Source organism: Elephas maximus, chromosome 3, assembly GCF_024166365.1.
Source record: "Elephas maximus indicus isolate mEleMax1 chromosome 3, mEleMax1 primary haplotype, whole genome shotgun sequence".
In the NCBI taxonomy this organism is placed as follows: Eukaryota; Metazoa; Chordata; class Mammalia; order Proboscidea; family Elephantidae; genus Elephas; species Elephas maximus.
The window spans coordinates 43,030,336-43,046,608 of record NC_064821.1 but is presented as its reverse complement, the minus strand read 5'-3'; positions in this window follow the sequence as shown (position 1 = coordinate 43,046,608).

Below are 16,273 nucleotides of genomic sequence, written 5' to 3'. Positions count from 1 at the left end.
ATTGTCAGGCTGAATAATAAAGTCTGCCCAAACTACAAACTGTCTACAAGGAAGTTATTTTAAATATAAGAACACAGATAGGATGACAGTAGAAGGATAGAAAATATGTGCCATGCAAACACAAAGCATAAGAAAGCTGGGGTGGCAATACATTTAAAAAAAATTTTTTTTAAATAGACCTTGACAGACACAAATTATCAAAACTGACGCAAGAACTGAAAAATATGAATAACCACATATTGAATTTGTAAATAAAAGCATTCCTTCAAAGAAATTTTCAAGTTCAGATGGCTTCGCTGGTAAATTCTGTCAAGCTTTTACAAAAAAATTAATACCAATCATACAGAAACTCAGAAAATGCAGAAGGATAGAATGCTTCCCAGTCATTTAATGAGAACATCATTACTCTGGTAGCAAAACCAGCAAAGACATTGCAGGAGAAGAAACCTACAGACCAACATCCCTCATAAACATAGTGTCTCAGTTTTGTAGTGCTGCTATAACAGAAATACCACAAGTGGGTAGCTTTAATGAACAGAATTTTATTTTCTCACAGTTCAGGAGGCTAGAAGTATGAATTCAGGCTCTAGAGGAAGGCCCTCTCTGTCCGCTCTGGGGGAAATCTTGTCTCAGCTTCTCCAAATTCCTTGGAGATCTCCACGTGGCATCTGTCTTTCCCCCATTCCTTGATGCTTCTTTGTGCCTAATCTGCTTTTTTTATACCTCAAAAGTTAGTAGGTTTAAGACACACCCTACACTGATTTGGCCTTATCAACATAGCAAAGGAAAACTTATTCCCAAAAGGAATTATATCCAGAGATATAAGCATTACTATTCCAACACATTTTGGGGGAACACAATTCAATCCATAACAGATAGATACCAAAAAACATCAAACCAAATATTAATAAATTGAGTCCAGTTATAAATAAAGTGGATATACACCAAGACCAAGTAGAGTTGATCACAGCAATGCAAGGTTGGTTCAACATCTGAAAATCACTCAGTGTAATTCACCATATTATCAACATAAGTGAGAGAAACCTTAAAATCATCTCAACAGGTAAAGGAAAAAGCATTGACAAAACTTAACAACTGAATTTCTACCTTGTGTATTTCACTAAATTCAAATGAATCAAAGACATAAATATAACAAATGTATTTTTAAAAATGAAACAGAAAATAGTTAAGAATTGTGTTTATAATCTCAGAGCAGTAAAGACTTTACCAAATACATCACAGAACCCAGAAATTATAAAGGCAAGGATTAACATTTGGTTATGTAAAATAAGAATTTTCTGGGGGGACAAAAAGGTATCAGAAGCAAAGACAAAAGTTAAACTGTAAATGTAAAAAAAGATACAAAGGAAGGGAGGGAGAAAGGAAAGGAGGGTAGGGAGGGAGAGAAGGAAAGAGTATACAAGAAAGGAAGTAGGAGGGAGGGGAGGAGGGAGAGAGGGAGATAGGAAGAAGGAAGGAGAGAGAGAAAAAAAAAATGTAACTCAGTATACTTAAGAGCTAATTTCCTTAATGCATGAGAAGCATCTAAAAACCAGCAACAAAACAACCAATAGCCCCAAAGAAAAAATGGGCAACAAACAGGAAATAACAATTTCAGAAAAGGAAGCACAAGTAGTTTTAAAATACATGTAAAGATTTCCAACATCACTCCCAGTAAGAGAAATGCAAGATTAAAACTCCAGTGAAAAAACAAAGGCTCCAATGAGGAAGTACCTACACAAGAACCTGGCAAGAGCGGCTGCAAAGGGGGCTGGGAGGTGGTAGTCAGGGAGGAAAGACTTGCTCTTCACCATGTGCTCCTTGTGTAATTTGAGTTCGGATCCTGTGCACAGCTACTTATTCAACCAGTTCCAGTGAAGTCAGCTCCAACTCATTTTGACCCTGTGTGTGTCAGAGTAGAACTGTGCTCCACAGTTTTCAATGGCTGATTTTTCAGAAGTAGATTGCCAAGCCTTTCTTCCAAGGTACCTCTGAATGGACTGGAACCTCCAATCTTTTGGTTAACAACTGAGCATGTTAACTGCACCATCCAGGGACTCCTAGTCAAACTGGACCATAAAACACCCCCTCATGGCTGTGGGGACCATGGTCTCAGGGAACGTCTAGCTCAATTGGCATAACATAATTTATAAAGAATATGTTCTACATTCTACTTTGGTGAGTAGCGTCTGGGGTCTTAAAAGCCTGTGAGCGGCCATCTAGGATACTCCACTGGTCTCACCCCTTCGGGAGCAAGGAAGAATGAAGAAATCTAAAGATACAAGGGAAACATTAGTCCAGAGGACTAATGGACCACATCTACCATGGCCTCCACCAGACTGAGTCCAATAAAACTAAATGGTGCCTGGCTACCACCACAGACTGTTCTTACAGGGGTCACAATAGAGTGTCCCAGACAGAGGTGGAGAAAAATGTAGAACAAAATTCTAACTCAAAAAAAAAAGACCAGACTTGCTGGCTTGACAGAGACAGGAGAAACCTTGAGAGTATGGCCCCCGGATACCCTTTCAGCTCAGTAATGAGGTCACTTCTGACGTTATCTCTTCAGCCAAAGATTGAACAGACCCATGGAACAAAACAAGACTTAAAGGGCACACCAGGCCTGAGGCAGGGACTGGAAGGCAGGAGGGACAGGAAAGCTGATAATAGGAAACCCGGGGTTGAGAAGGGAGAGGGTTGCCATGTCGTGGGGTTGTTAACCAATGTCATAGAACAATATGTGTACTGTGTGATGAGAAACTACTTTGTTCTGTAAACCTTCATCTAAAGTACAATAAACAAATAAAATAAAATAAAATAAAATAAAATAAAAAAACACCCTCTCGACTGGAAGCCACCAAGAGTGGCAACAGCTCCAATCCTCGGATCCCACCCAGGAGAGATCAGAGAGCCTGTGCACCATCATGGATTAGATTCCTACTGTGCTTTTGTTCCAGAGAGCCAAAGCTGCTTCTCCAAGTGCCCATGTGTGAAAATGCAACCAGGGAAATGGTTTTGGTCTGTAGGTGACAATGTGACAGGGACATACCAACCTAAACTCTGCACTGCCTCTCTTTGACCCCTCAAGTTTCTGATTGATTTTTTCTCTCTCCTTGCTAGTGAGTGCAGCTTAGTGGGAAAATATTGTGTGTGTTTTTTTTCCTGATGCTGTTTTTGAACAAACACATGAAACCTCTGAAGCTCGTGCACTCACTCCTGTATTTAAACAATCATGGTTTAGACAATGAATAAGGAAGACACAAGAATTGATACCTTCAAATTATGGTGTTGGCAAAGAATATTGAATATACTATGGACTACCAGAAGAACGAACAAATCTGTCTTGGAAGAAGTACAGCCAGAGTGCTCCTTGGAAGCAAGCATGACAAGACTTCATCTCACATACTTTGGACATGTTATCAGGAGGGATTAGTCCCTGGAGAAAGAAATAATGCTTGGCCAAAATACAGGGTCAGGAAAGAAGAGGAAGACCCTCAATAAGATGGATTGACACAGTGGTTACAACAATGGGCTCAAACATAACAACGATTGTGAGGATGGCACAAGACCAGGCAGTGTTTTATTCTGTTGTGCATATGAAGAAGAATGGGGCACCAGGATTGGAGGAAGATTCATTAACAACCTGTGTTATGCAGATGACACAACCTTGCTTGCTGAAGATGAAGAGGACTTGAAGCACTTACTAATGAAGATCAAAGACCACAGCCTTCAGTATGGATTGCACCTCAACATAAAGAAAACAAAAATCCTCACAACTGGATCAATGAGCAACATCATGATAAACAGAGAAAAGATTGAAGTTGTCAAGGATTTCGTTTGACTTGGATCCACCAGCAACAGCCATGGAAGCAGCAGTCAAGAGATCAAAAGGCGCATTGCATTGGGCAAATCTGCTGCAAAGGACCTCTTCAAAGTGTTGAAGAGCAAAGATGTCTCCTTGAATACTAAGGCGCGCCCGACCCAAGCCATGATATTTTCAATCACATCATATGCATGTGAAAGCTGGACAATGAATAAGGAAGACCGAAGAAGAATTGACGCCTTTGAATTGTGGTGTTGGCGAAGAATATTGAATATACCATGGACTGCCAAAAGAATGAACAAATCTGTCTTGGACGAAGTGCGGCCAGAATGCTCCTTAGAAGCAAGGATGGCGAGACTGCGTCTTACATATTTTGGCCATGTTGTCAGGAGGGATCAGTCCCTGGAGAAGGACATCATGCTTGGCAAAGTACAGGGTCAGCGGAAAAGAGGAGGACCCTCAACAAGGTGGATTGACACGGTGGCTGCAACAATGAGCTCAAGCATAACGACGATTGTAAGGATGGCTCAGGACCGGGTAGTGTTTCATTCTGTTGTGCATAGGGTCACTACGAGTTGGAACCAACTCGACAGCACCTAACAACAACATAGGGTGACTATGAGTCAGAACTGACTCAACAGCACCTAACAACAGCAACAGTTAAGAGGCTCTCGTCATTGTAGGATTTCTTGAGACCAGAATTTGACTAAAAGGCAGTCATTTATGCAGCCACAGGCAGAAGTGGCTGGTTTGAAGTAGTGCACGACTGTCTTAGAGAAGGATATTTTTCATAACCCAACGAGGATTCTGTTTTGATGAGAAAGATCATCTGTTTTATTCTGACAGACTTTCGAGAATAATATTAGGATTCTGTAAGCTCTTGGTAATATCGTAGGAAAGCCAGATAATACATCACTTCCATGCTAAGTTGCTAAAACAATGCACTTGAATGTTAATACTCTGGAAGCATTTAGGAAACTTCTGCAATTACAGTGAAAACAATTGCTGCAATTTCTACAGAAAGCCCAGCTGTTGGAGATGAGACAACATTTTCAAACATCTCTTCCAACACCTGTGTTTATTTTTAAATGCATATGTGTTTTCACTAGGGAAAAATGGAACGGAGGAAAACACATCAGACTGAGCTGACTTGCAAGGAATTGATATCAGCTTGTTTGGCAGTTGCTCACCTCACCAAATCCTGCAAGCAAATATCAATTAGAAGCCAATTATTTGTCAAAGGAAAAAAATTGATAATTAGCAGAAGGACAACCACAGCGCCATAGGTGGACAAATAAAAAGACATACAAGTGAAGAATCCTTCCTGAGTCAGGAAAAGTATGGGGAAATTGGCACTATTCAACTGGCCCACGTCTGGTGCAAGGACAAGAGGGCACTGCGAATAATGACAGAGGTGAGCCCATCTGGCCCCTTGATTGATAGCCCCAATGGTAGGGGGGTGGCACAGCTCAGGTGAGCAAGGAGCTTCTTTCGGGCTATTTCCAGCATCACCAGTTGGCGGAGCTGGCAGTGGTTTCAGCTCGGAGGCTGGAATTGGCCAGGAGTGTTTGTCTGATCTTGCAACTTTTAATCCTTCTTGTCATGTGTTAGTTTTTAATTTAAGTTAATGTGGGCGGAGTGTATCCTAAAATCCCTTTGATAAACTTGGGAATTGTGCCAGGGAACACATGGCTAAGTGCTCTCTTCTCATCTTTTAAGTTCATCCAGGTGAGAGAGGCCCACCATGGGGGCCCTCGTTTCCGCAAGGGACAACAGGTGGTAGAGGAGGTGCTGTTCCAGCCAACCTAGTTTCCTTTTCTCTTTCTTAAGGCAGAAGAGGCAGCTCGTGTTGTGAACCAGTTGACTTGAGTTCAAATCCCAGCCCTTCCAAACCTCGACACTTTGGCTTCCTCATCTGTTTAAAAAAAGAAGTGAAAAGAAAGGCCGAGTGGAGAGGAATAATATCTTTACATTCACTCCTGGTTTTTAAAAATGTATTATGAAATGTCTCTGTCTTAGTTACAGTGCTGCCATAATAAAAAATAGCACACATCGGTGGCTTTAAAGAACACGAATTTATTGTCTCACAGATTTAGAGGCCAAAAGTCCAAATTTGCTCAAGGGCAAAGTCCTTCCTTGTTGGTATCCCCAGGAGTTCCTTGGCAATCGTTGACATTTTTTGGTGTTCCTTGACATCTCTCTAGTCCCTCTGTGTCTGTTCTGCTGCCTTTTTACTCAGAAGCGATTAGGCTTAGGGCCTACCCTACTCTAACTTAACAAACAGGGACACATCCATAGGTACAGGGGCCTGAACTTCAATTCATATTTTGGGGAGACACAATTCAATACATAACAATGTCATACACACAAAAGAGTATATGTAGTATATCTACATAGATCAAAGAATAGTAGTAAAACACACCCTGTCCATTCACCCCTCACCTGAAGAAACATCTCCAATAATTGTGTGGGCTCCTCTCCTATTGTATCTCCTCTGCACCCCTCAAAGCCCACATTATTCTGAATTTTGCATACCTCTCACCACTTTCTTTTCTTTATACATTAATACCTATGAATGAATCCCTAAACAACATGCAGTACATATAAACCCCCATACAGTTTGCTCATACTGACCAGTTTTTAAGTTGCCATATTCTTTTGATCTCCTCCTTACGTGTCCTAGTTACATAATGCTGCTGAAACAAAAACACCACAAATGGGTGGCTTTAAAGAACAGGAATTTATTTTCTTCACAGTTCAGGAGGCTAGAAGTCTGAATTCAGGGTGTTGCTCTAGGAGAAGTTCCTTCTTTGTCTACTAAAGTTTCTAGTAGCTGCAGACAATCCTTGGAGCTCCTGGGCTTGTAGATGCCTCTGCCGTGTGTCTGTCTTCATATGGCCTCTTTCCCTGTGTATGTCTCTGTGTCTATTCTATTTTTTTTTATAACTCAGATATGATTAGGTTTAGGACCCACCCTACTCTGATATGACATCATTAACATAACAAAAGAAACACACCGTTTCCAAACAGGGTAACATTTACAGGTACCGTACCAAACCAAACCCAGTGCCGTTGAGTCTATTCTGACTCATAGCAACCCTATAGGACAGAGTAGAACTGCCCTACAGAGTTTCCAAGGAGCGCCTGGTGGATTTGAACTGCCAACCCTTTGGTTAGCAGCCGTGGCACTTAACTACTATGCCACCAGAGTTTCCATTTACAGGCACAGGAGATAGGATTTACAGGCACAGGAGATAGGATGTACAGGTACAGGAGATAGGATTTCAATACATATTTTTGGGGAGACACAATTCAATCCATAACTAACTATATACAGTAAAAACCTGCAAAAGCCACAACCTGTGTAAGGCAGAAACCTGTCAGAGAAGGAAAACTCAAATATTTTCCACTAAAACAAGAAATAGAAGAGTGGTAAGATTGCACCCAGTCAAAGGTGGAAAGTTTTGAAGACCCAGAAGAACAAGGCAGTCCCACTGAGTTTCAGCTCTCACAAGTTTCACTGTATACATATATTGCTTTGTATACATGTTGTTGTTGTTGGGAGGTGCCATTGAGGTGGCTCCAATTCATAGTAACATTATGTATAAGACAATAAACTGTTGGCTTGTCCTGAGTCATCTCACAATCATGGCTAAGCACACAACTACTGTGATGGTTAAGATTGTGTCTCATCTTGGCTGTGCCATGATTCTCAGTGTTCTGGCAGTCATATAATGTCGTGATCACTTCCCTGTTCAGATTTTGATACAGGATCACTGCCATGATCGGATCTGCTGTGAGTAGCCAATCAAGTTGAAGGGGAGTCTCCTTGGATGTGTGGCCTGTATCGAGTGTGGGTAGACATTCAGGTAGGGTTTGGGGGCTTGTGCTGGTTCTGGATCCTGCAGCTGGCTCCTGTTTGTCTGACCTCTGGTTCTTGAGACTGGAGCTGGGAGCTTGCCTGCAGTCTTGCCTGCTGATCTTGGGATTCATCAATCTTCGTAGACTGTGAGCAACAACCTTCCTCTCTGGCCTGCTGATCTGTGGCTGCATGAATCAGAGAAGCCTCTTTCCTGACCCACGGACTTAGGACATTACAGCCTCTACAACCACATGAGCCATTTCCTTGATATAAATATATAAATCTGTCTCTCTCTCTCTCTATATATACACGTTTTACTAGTTTTGCTTCTCTAGAGAACCCAGCCTAAGAGAGCTACTAACCATAAAGGTCAGCAGTTCAAACCTACCAGCCACTCCATGGGAGAAAGATGTGCCAATCCGATTCTGTAAAGATTACAGACTAGGAAATCCTATGGGCCAATTCTACTCTGTCCTATAGGGTCGCTGTGAGTTGGAATCAACTCTTTGGTACACAACAATTGAAAACCCTACGAAATTTTTCTATGCATTGTTGTTATGGGTTCACTTTGTCCTCAAAAATATGTGTCAACTTGGCTAGGCCATGATTCCCAGTAGTGTGTGGTTGTACACCATTTTGTGATCTGATGTGATTGTCCAGTGTGTTGTAAATCCTAATCTCTCTTAAATTAGTAAAGAGGGATTAGAGTCAGTTATGTTAATGAAGCAGAACTCAATCTACAGGATAAGGCTGTATCTTGAGTCAATCTCTTTTGAGATATAAAAGAGAGAATTGAGCAGAGAGGAAAGGGGCCTCAACTACCAAGCAAGAGGAGCCAGGAGTGGAGTGCATCCTTTGGACCTGGGTTCCCTGCAATGTGAAGCACCACTAGAAGATTGATGACAAAGGCCTTCCCCCAGAGCTGAGAGAGAAAGCCTTCCCCTGGAGCTGGCACCCTGAATTCGACTTCTAGCCTCCTAAACTATGAGGGAATAAATTTCTGTTTGTTAAAGCCATTCACTTGTGGTATTTCTGTTATAGCAGCACTAGATAGATAAGATAGAATTTCGTACCAGGAGTGGGGTGCTGCTCTAACAGATACCTAAAATATGGAAGCAGTTTTGAAACTGTGAATGGGTAGCAGCTGGAAGAGTTTTAAACTGTCTAATAGTAAAAGCCTTGCCTTGAAGAGACAAGGCAATTTTGGTGAGGGCTCAGAAGGAATTGAGGAGAGCTAAAAAAAAAAAAAATTTTTTTTTATAATACTGGAGGTGGTGCAGACAGCAAGAAGCAGCAACAGAGAAATATGAGTAGGAGAACCAGGAGAATTGCATGAGATGGTACAGGAGCTGACCCACAGATCGAGAGAGCAGAGTGCCTTCAGACAGAGGTTTACTGGTGGAGTGGAGACCCTTCAGGCACTTATCAGTAGAGCTAAAGAGCTTTGTAACACTTTCCCAAGCAGGGCAGAGGCTGGGCTGGCCCAAGAAGGCTGAGGGCCAAGAGGCCAAGGAACCAGGGAACAGAAGCAAAAGAGATGAGGAGTACAGGAAGCAGAGTTGCCTTGGTCTCAAAGAGTTGGGCCATGACCACTGGGGTCTCAAAGGGTAGAACCACAGCCTGCTTGATCTCAAAGGGTGGGGCTACAGCCTTCTAGGTTTCCAAGAGTCAGATCTTCATCAACTGAATTCTGGAGTGTGGGGCTTCCATTCATGAGTGCCAGGGGGATGGGGCTGGATCTGCTGCCCAAAGCTGAAGTCTATGGCTACTGCGTGCAAGGAGCAGAAGAAAAGGGCCTCCCAGGGCCAAGAGGATAGGGTCACCACTGAGACAGATTAGAAGAATGGGGTGGCCCAAATCCAAGGGAACAGAGTTGCTGTCCCAGAAGACACGAAAGGCAGAGCTGAAGCCCAAGGTCGAGGAGAGTGTGGCCAACATCCAGAGTCTGGAGGGGAGGGTCATTGCCTAAACGGACTCAGAGAAAAAAAAACCCAGTGCCGTTGAGTCAATTCCAACTCATAGCGACCCTATAGGACAGAGTAGAACTGCCCCCATTGAGTTTCCAAGGACCACCTGGAGGATTCAAACTGCCGGCCCTCTGGTTAGCAGCCGTAGCACTTAACCACTATGCCACCAGGGTTTCCTGGTCTCAGAGAACAGAGGATTATTTTCAAGCTTTGGGAGCTAATGTAATGAATATTCTGCTGACTTTTTTGGTGCCTATTATCCCTTCTTTCCCTCCAACTTCTCCAACTTCCCTCCAATGGCTGTTCCACCATTGTACTTTGGAAGCAGATAACATGTATTCTAGATTTCACAGATGAAGAAAAATTTTGTCCCAGGATGGAATTTGAACTTGGAGTTGATTTATGACTTTTCGATGATATGATGGGGTGAAAGCATCCTACCAGTGGCAAGGGCATGAATTTTGGGAGACCAAAGGGTGGAATGTCATGGATTGAATTGTGCCACCCCAAAATATGTGTCACTTTAACTAGGTCATGATTCCCAGTATTGTGTGTTTTCCCACCATTTTGTGACCTGATGTGATTATCCTATGTGTTGTAAATCCTAACCTCTATGATGTTAATATGGAAGAATTAGAAATAGTTATGTTAATAAAGCAGGACTCAATCTACAGGATTAGGCTGTATCTTGAGTCAATCTCTTTTGAGATATAAAAGAGAGAATCAAGCAGAGAGGAGAGGGACCTCAGTACCCCCAAACAAGAGGAGCCAGGAATGAGTGCATCCTTTGGACCCAGGGTCCCTTGTCCTCCTAGACCAGGGGAAGATTAATGACAAGGACCTTCTCCCAGAGCCGACAGAGAAAGAAAGACTTGCCTGGAGCTGGTGCCCTGAATTCGGACTTCTAGCCTGGTAGGCTGTGAGAAAATAAATTTCTGTTTCTTAAAGCCATCCACTTGTGGTGTTTCTGTTACAGAAGCTTAGATAACTAAGACACTTCCCCATTCTACACTCATATTTCTCGTCATCCACAGGGAGAATCTTGTCTCTCAACAGCATAAGCATATTTACTCATCTAATGAATTCTGCCATAATTTAAAAAAAAAAAAAAAAAAAAACGCGGTTTTGAAATCATTAGTCCCCCACCACTCCAAAAATCAACCTACAAGTTCAAGGTTAGTTTGTGGTTCTTCTTTCACTGAACTGAAGGAATATAGTCAAATTTCTCTATTTATATTTTTTTTTTTTTTTTTTTAAATAAACTTTTTAATTTTAGAATAGATTCAGATTTGCAGGAAAGTTGACAAGATAGTACAAGAGAATCCCCATATACTCCACAGTCAGTATTCCGTGTTGTTAACATCTACATTTTACATTAAAAAATTGTGGTCAAGTCGATTCCAATGCATGGTGACTCCCAAGTGTATCAGAGTAGTACTGTGCTCCAAAGGATTTTTGATGGCTGGTTTTTCTGAAGGTGAAGAATCTGAAGGTTGATTCTTCTGAGGTGCCTCTGTGTGGACTCGAACCCCCAACTTTTTTTGGTTAGAAGCTGAGAACATCCAGACCTGACATTATTATGGTACTTTTGTCACATATTTAATGAATCAATGTTAAATACATTATTATTAACTAAAGTTTATATTTTATTTAAATTTCCATAGTTTTTTCTAATGCCCTTTTCCTCCTAGGATCCCATCCAAGGTAACATATTACATTTAATTGTCATGTCTCCTTAGGCTCCTGTTGACTCTGACAATTCCTCAAATTTTCCTTATTTTTGATGATTTTCACAGTTTGGGAATCATTGGTCTGGTATTTTGTAGTATGTACCTCAACTGGGATTTCTGTGATTTTTTTTTTCTTTTAATTAAACAGCAGTAAGAAGCATAAAAAAAAAAATTATTTTTTAAGAAGCATGTTTTAAAAATCACTCCTAATCTTATCACTGAGACTTTACTACTGCTAATATTTTTGGTGATTTCCTTCCTTTATTATCTATAATTTAGAAAATTGGCATAATGTATTTTGTTTTCTTTATGTGACATTGTTGTTGTTGTTGTTTTTAGGGGCCATCGAGTTGGTTCCCGCTCAAAGCCACCCTATGTAGAGCAGAACGAAACACCGCCCAGTCCTGCACCATCATTAATTTCTTCCAAGACATTAGGAAGCTTTAGTTGCAGCGTAACATTCCTACATATATGTATCACGTTCTTAGGATACTTCTTAACTTAGGATAATACTGTTGTAGGTACTGTAACAAAAGAAGCAGAAATAACTGTCCCAAAGGTGACCCATGATTTCCTGCAGCTCCAAATTTTAGGAACTCAAGATCCAATTATTTTGTTTCTCTGCCATTCATATTTCTGCCTCATGTACCAAGATGAATGGTCTAGCTCCTGGTATCAAGTCCACCTTATAACAAGGAGAGAGTGGTAGTAGGAGGAGATCCTTCTTTTTTTTTTTTTTTTTTTTTTATAATAACTTTTATTAAGCTTCAAGTGAACGTTTACAAATCCAATCAGTCTGTCACATATAAGTTTACATACATCTCACTCCCTACTCCCACTTACTCTCCCCGTCTTGAGTCAGCCCTTCCAGTCTCTCCTTTCTTGACAATTTTGCCGGCTTCCCTCTCTCTCTATCCTCCCATCCCCCCTCCAGGCAAGAGTTGCCAACACAATCTCAAGTGTCCACCTGATATAATTAGCTCACTCTTCATCAGCATCTCTCTCCCACCCGCTGACCAGTCCCTTTCATTTCTGATGAGTTGTCTTCGGGGATGGTTCCTGTCCTGTGTCAGCTGAAGGTCTGGGGAGCATGGCCGCCGGGATTCCTCCAGTCTCAGTCAGACCATTAAGTTTGGTCTTGTTATGAGAATTTGGGGTCTGCATCCCACTGATCTCCTGCTCCCTCAGGGGTCCTCTGCTGAGCTCCCTGTCAGGGCAGTCATCGATTGTGGCCGGGCACCAACTAGTTCTTCTGGTCTCAGGATGATGTAGGTCTCTGGTTCATGTGGCCCTTTCTGTCTCTTGGGCTCTTAGTTGTCATGTGGGCTTGGTGTTCTTCATTTTCCTTTGCTCCAGGTGGGTTGAGACCAATTGCTGCATCTTAGATGGCTGCTTGTTAGCATTTAAGACCCCAGACGCCACATTTCGAAGTGGGATGCAGAATGATTTCATAATAGAATTATTTTGCCAATTGACTTAGAAGTCCCCGCAAACCATGTTCCCCAGACCCCCGCGCTTGCTCCGCTGACCTTTGAAGCATTCATTTTATCCCGGAAACTTCTTTGCTTTTGGTCCAGTCCAATTGAGCTGACCTTCCATGTATTGAGTGTTGTCTTTCCCTTCACCTAAAGCAGTTCTTATCTACTGATTAATCAATAAAAAACCCTCTCCCACCCTCCCTCCCTCCCCCCCTCGTAACCACAAAAGTATGTGTTCTTCTCAGGTTTACTATTTCTCAAGATCTTATAATAGTGGTCTTATACAATATTTGTCCTTTTGCCTCTGACTAATTTTGCTCAGCATAATGCCTTCCAGGTTCCTCCATGTTATGAAATGTTTCACAGATTCGTCACTGTTCTTTATCGATGCGTAGTATTCCATTGTGTGAATATACCACAATTTATTTACCCATTCATCCGTTGATGGACACCTTGGTTGCTTCCAACTTTTTGCTATTGTAAACAGAGCTGCAATAAACATGGGTGTGCATATATCTGTTTGTATGAAGGCTCTTGTATCTCTAGGGTATATTCCTAGGAGTGGGATTTCTGGGTTGTATGGTAGTTCTATTTCTAACTGTTTAAGATAACGCCAGATAGATTTCCAAAGTGGTTGTACCATTTTACATTCCCACCAGCAGTGTATGAGAGTTCCAATCTCTCCGCAGCCTCTCCAACATTTATTATTTTGTGTTTTTTGGATTAATGCCAGCCTTGCTGGTGTGAGATGGAATCTCATCGTAGTTTTAATTTGCATTTCTCTAATGGCTAATGATCGAGAGCATTTTCTCATGTATCTGTTGGCTGCCTGAATATCTTTTTTAGTGAAATGTGTGTTCATATCCTTTGCCCACTTCTTGATTGGGTTGTTTGTCTTTTTGTGGTTGAGTTTTGACAGAATCATGTAGATTTTAGAGATCAGGTGCTGGTCGGAGATGTCATAGCTGAAAATTCTTTCCCAATCTGTAGGTGGTCTTTTTACTCTTTTGGTGAAGTCTTTAGATGAGCATAGGTGTTTGATTTTTAGGAGCTCCCAGTTATCGGGTTTCTCTTCATCATTTTTGGTAATGTTTTGTATTCTGTTTATACCTTGTATTAGGGCTCCTAGGGTTGTCCCAATTTTTTCTTCCATGATCTTTATCGTTTTAGTCTTTATGTTTAGGTCTTTGATCCACTTGGAGTTAGTTTTTGTGCATGGTGTGAGGTATGGGTCCTGTTTCATTTTTTTGCAAATGGATATCCAGTTATGCCAGCACCATTTGTTAAAAAGGCTATCTTTTCCCCAGTTAATTGACACTGGTCCTTTGTCAAATATCAGCTGCTCATACGTGGATGGATCTATGTCTGGGTTCTCAATTCTGTTCCATTGGTCTATGTGTCTGTTGTTGTACCAATACCAGGCTGTTTTGACTACTGTGGCTGTATAATAGTTTCTGAAGTCAGGTAAGGTGAGGCCTCCCACTTTCTTCTTCTTTTTCAGTAGTGCTTTGCTTATCCGGGGCTTCTTTCCGTTCCATATGAAATTGGTGATTTGTTTCTCTATCCCCTTAAAATATGACATTGGAATTTGGATCGGAAGTGCGTTAAATGTATAGATGGCTTTTGGTAGAATAGACATTTTTACTATGTTAAGTCTTCCTATCCATGAGCAAGGTATGTTTTTCCACTTAAGTATGTCCTTTTGAATTTCTTGTAGTAGAGCTTTGTAGTTTTCTTTGTATAGGTCTTTTACATCCTTGGTAAGATTTATTCCTAAGTATCTTATCTTCTTGGGGGCTATTGTGAATGGTATTGATTTGGTTATTTCCTCTTCGGTGTTCTTTTTGTTGATGTAGAGGAATCCAAGTGATTTTTGTATGTTTATTTTATAACCTGAGACTCTGCCAAACTCTTCTATTAGTTTCAGTAGTTTTCTGGAGGATTCCTTAGGGTTTTCTGTGTATATAATCATGTCATCTGCAAATAGTGATAACTTTACTTCTTCCTTGCCAATCCGGATACCTTTTATTTCTTTGTCTAGCCTGATTGCCCTGGCTAAGACTTCCAACACGATGTTGAATAAGAGCGGTGATAAAGGGCATCCTTGTCTGGTTCCCGTTCTCAAGGGAAATGCTTTCAGGTTCTCTCCATTTAGAGTGACATTGGCTGTTGGCTTTGCATAGATGCCCTTTATTATGTTGAGGAATTTTCCTTCAATTCCTATTTTGGTAAGAGTTTTTATCATGAATGGGTGTTGGACTTTGTCAAATGCCTTTTCTGCATCAATTGATAAGATCATGTGGTTTTTGTCTTTTGTTTTATTTATGTGATGGATTACATTAATGGTTTTTCTGATATTAAACCAGCCTTGCATACCTGGTATAAATCCCACTTGATCAGGGTGAATTATTTTTTTGATGTGTTGTTGGATTCTATTGGCTAGAATTTTGTTGAGGATTTTTGCATCAATGTTCATGAGGGATATAGGTCTATAATTTTCTTTTTTTGTAATGTCTTTACCTGGTTTTGGTATCAGGGAGATGGTGGCTTCATAGAATGAGTTGGGTAGTATTCCGTCATTTTCTATGCTTTGGAATACCTTTAGTAGTAGTGGTGTTAACTCTTCTCTGAAAATTTGGTAGAACTCTGCAGTGAAGCCGTCCGGGCCGGGACTTTTTTTTGTTGGGAGTTTTTTGATTACCGTTTCAATCTCTTTTTTTGTTATGGGTCTATTTAGTTGTTGTACTTCTGAATGTGTTAGTTTAGGTAGGTAGTGTTTTTCCAGGAATTCATCCATTTCTTCTAGGTTTGCAAATTTGTTAGAGTACAATTTTTCATAATAATCTGAAATGATTCTTTTAATTTCATTTGGTTCTGTTGTGATGTGGTCCTTCTCATTTCTTATTCGGGTTATTTGTTTCCTTTCCTGTATTTCTTTAGTCAGTCTAGCCAATGGTTTATCAATTTTGTTAATTTTTTCAAAGAACCAGCTTTTGGCTTTGTTAATTCTTTCAATTGTTTTTCTGTTCTCTAATTCATTTAGTTCAGCTCTAATTTTTATTATTTGTTTTCTTCTGGTGCCTGATGGCTTCCTTTGTTGCTCACTTTCTATTTGTTCAAGTTGTAGGGACAGTTCTCTGATTTTGGCTCTTTCTTCTTTTTGTATGTGTGCATTTATTGATATAAATTGACCTCTGAGCACTGCTTTTGCTGTGTCCCAGAGGTTTTGATAGGAAGTATTTTCATTCTCGTTGCTTTCTATGAATTTCCTTATTCCCTCCTTGATGTCTTCTATAACCCAGTCTTTTTTCAGGAGGGTATTGTTCATTTTCCAAGTATTTGATTTCTTTTCCCTCGTTTTTCTGTTATTGATCTCTAGTTTTATTGCCTTGTGATCTGAGAAGATGCTTTGT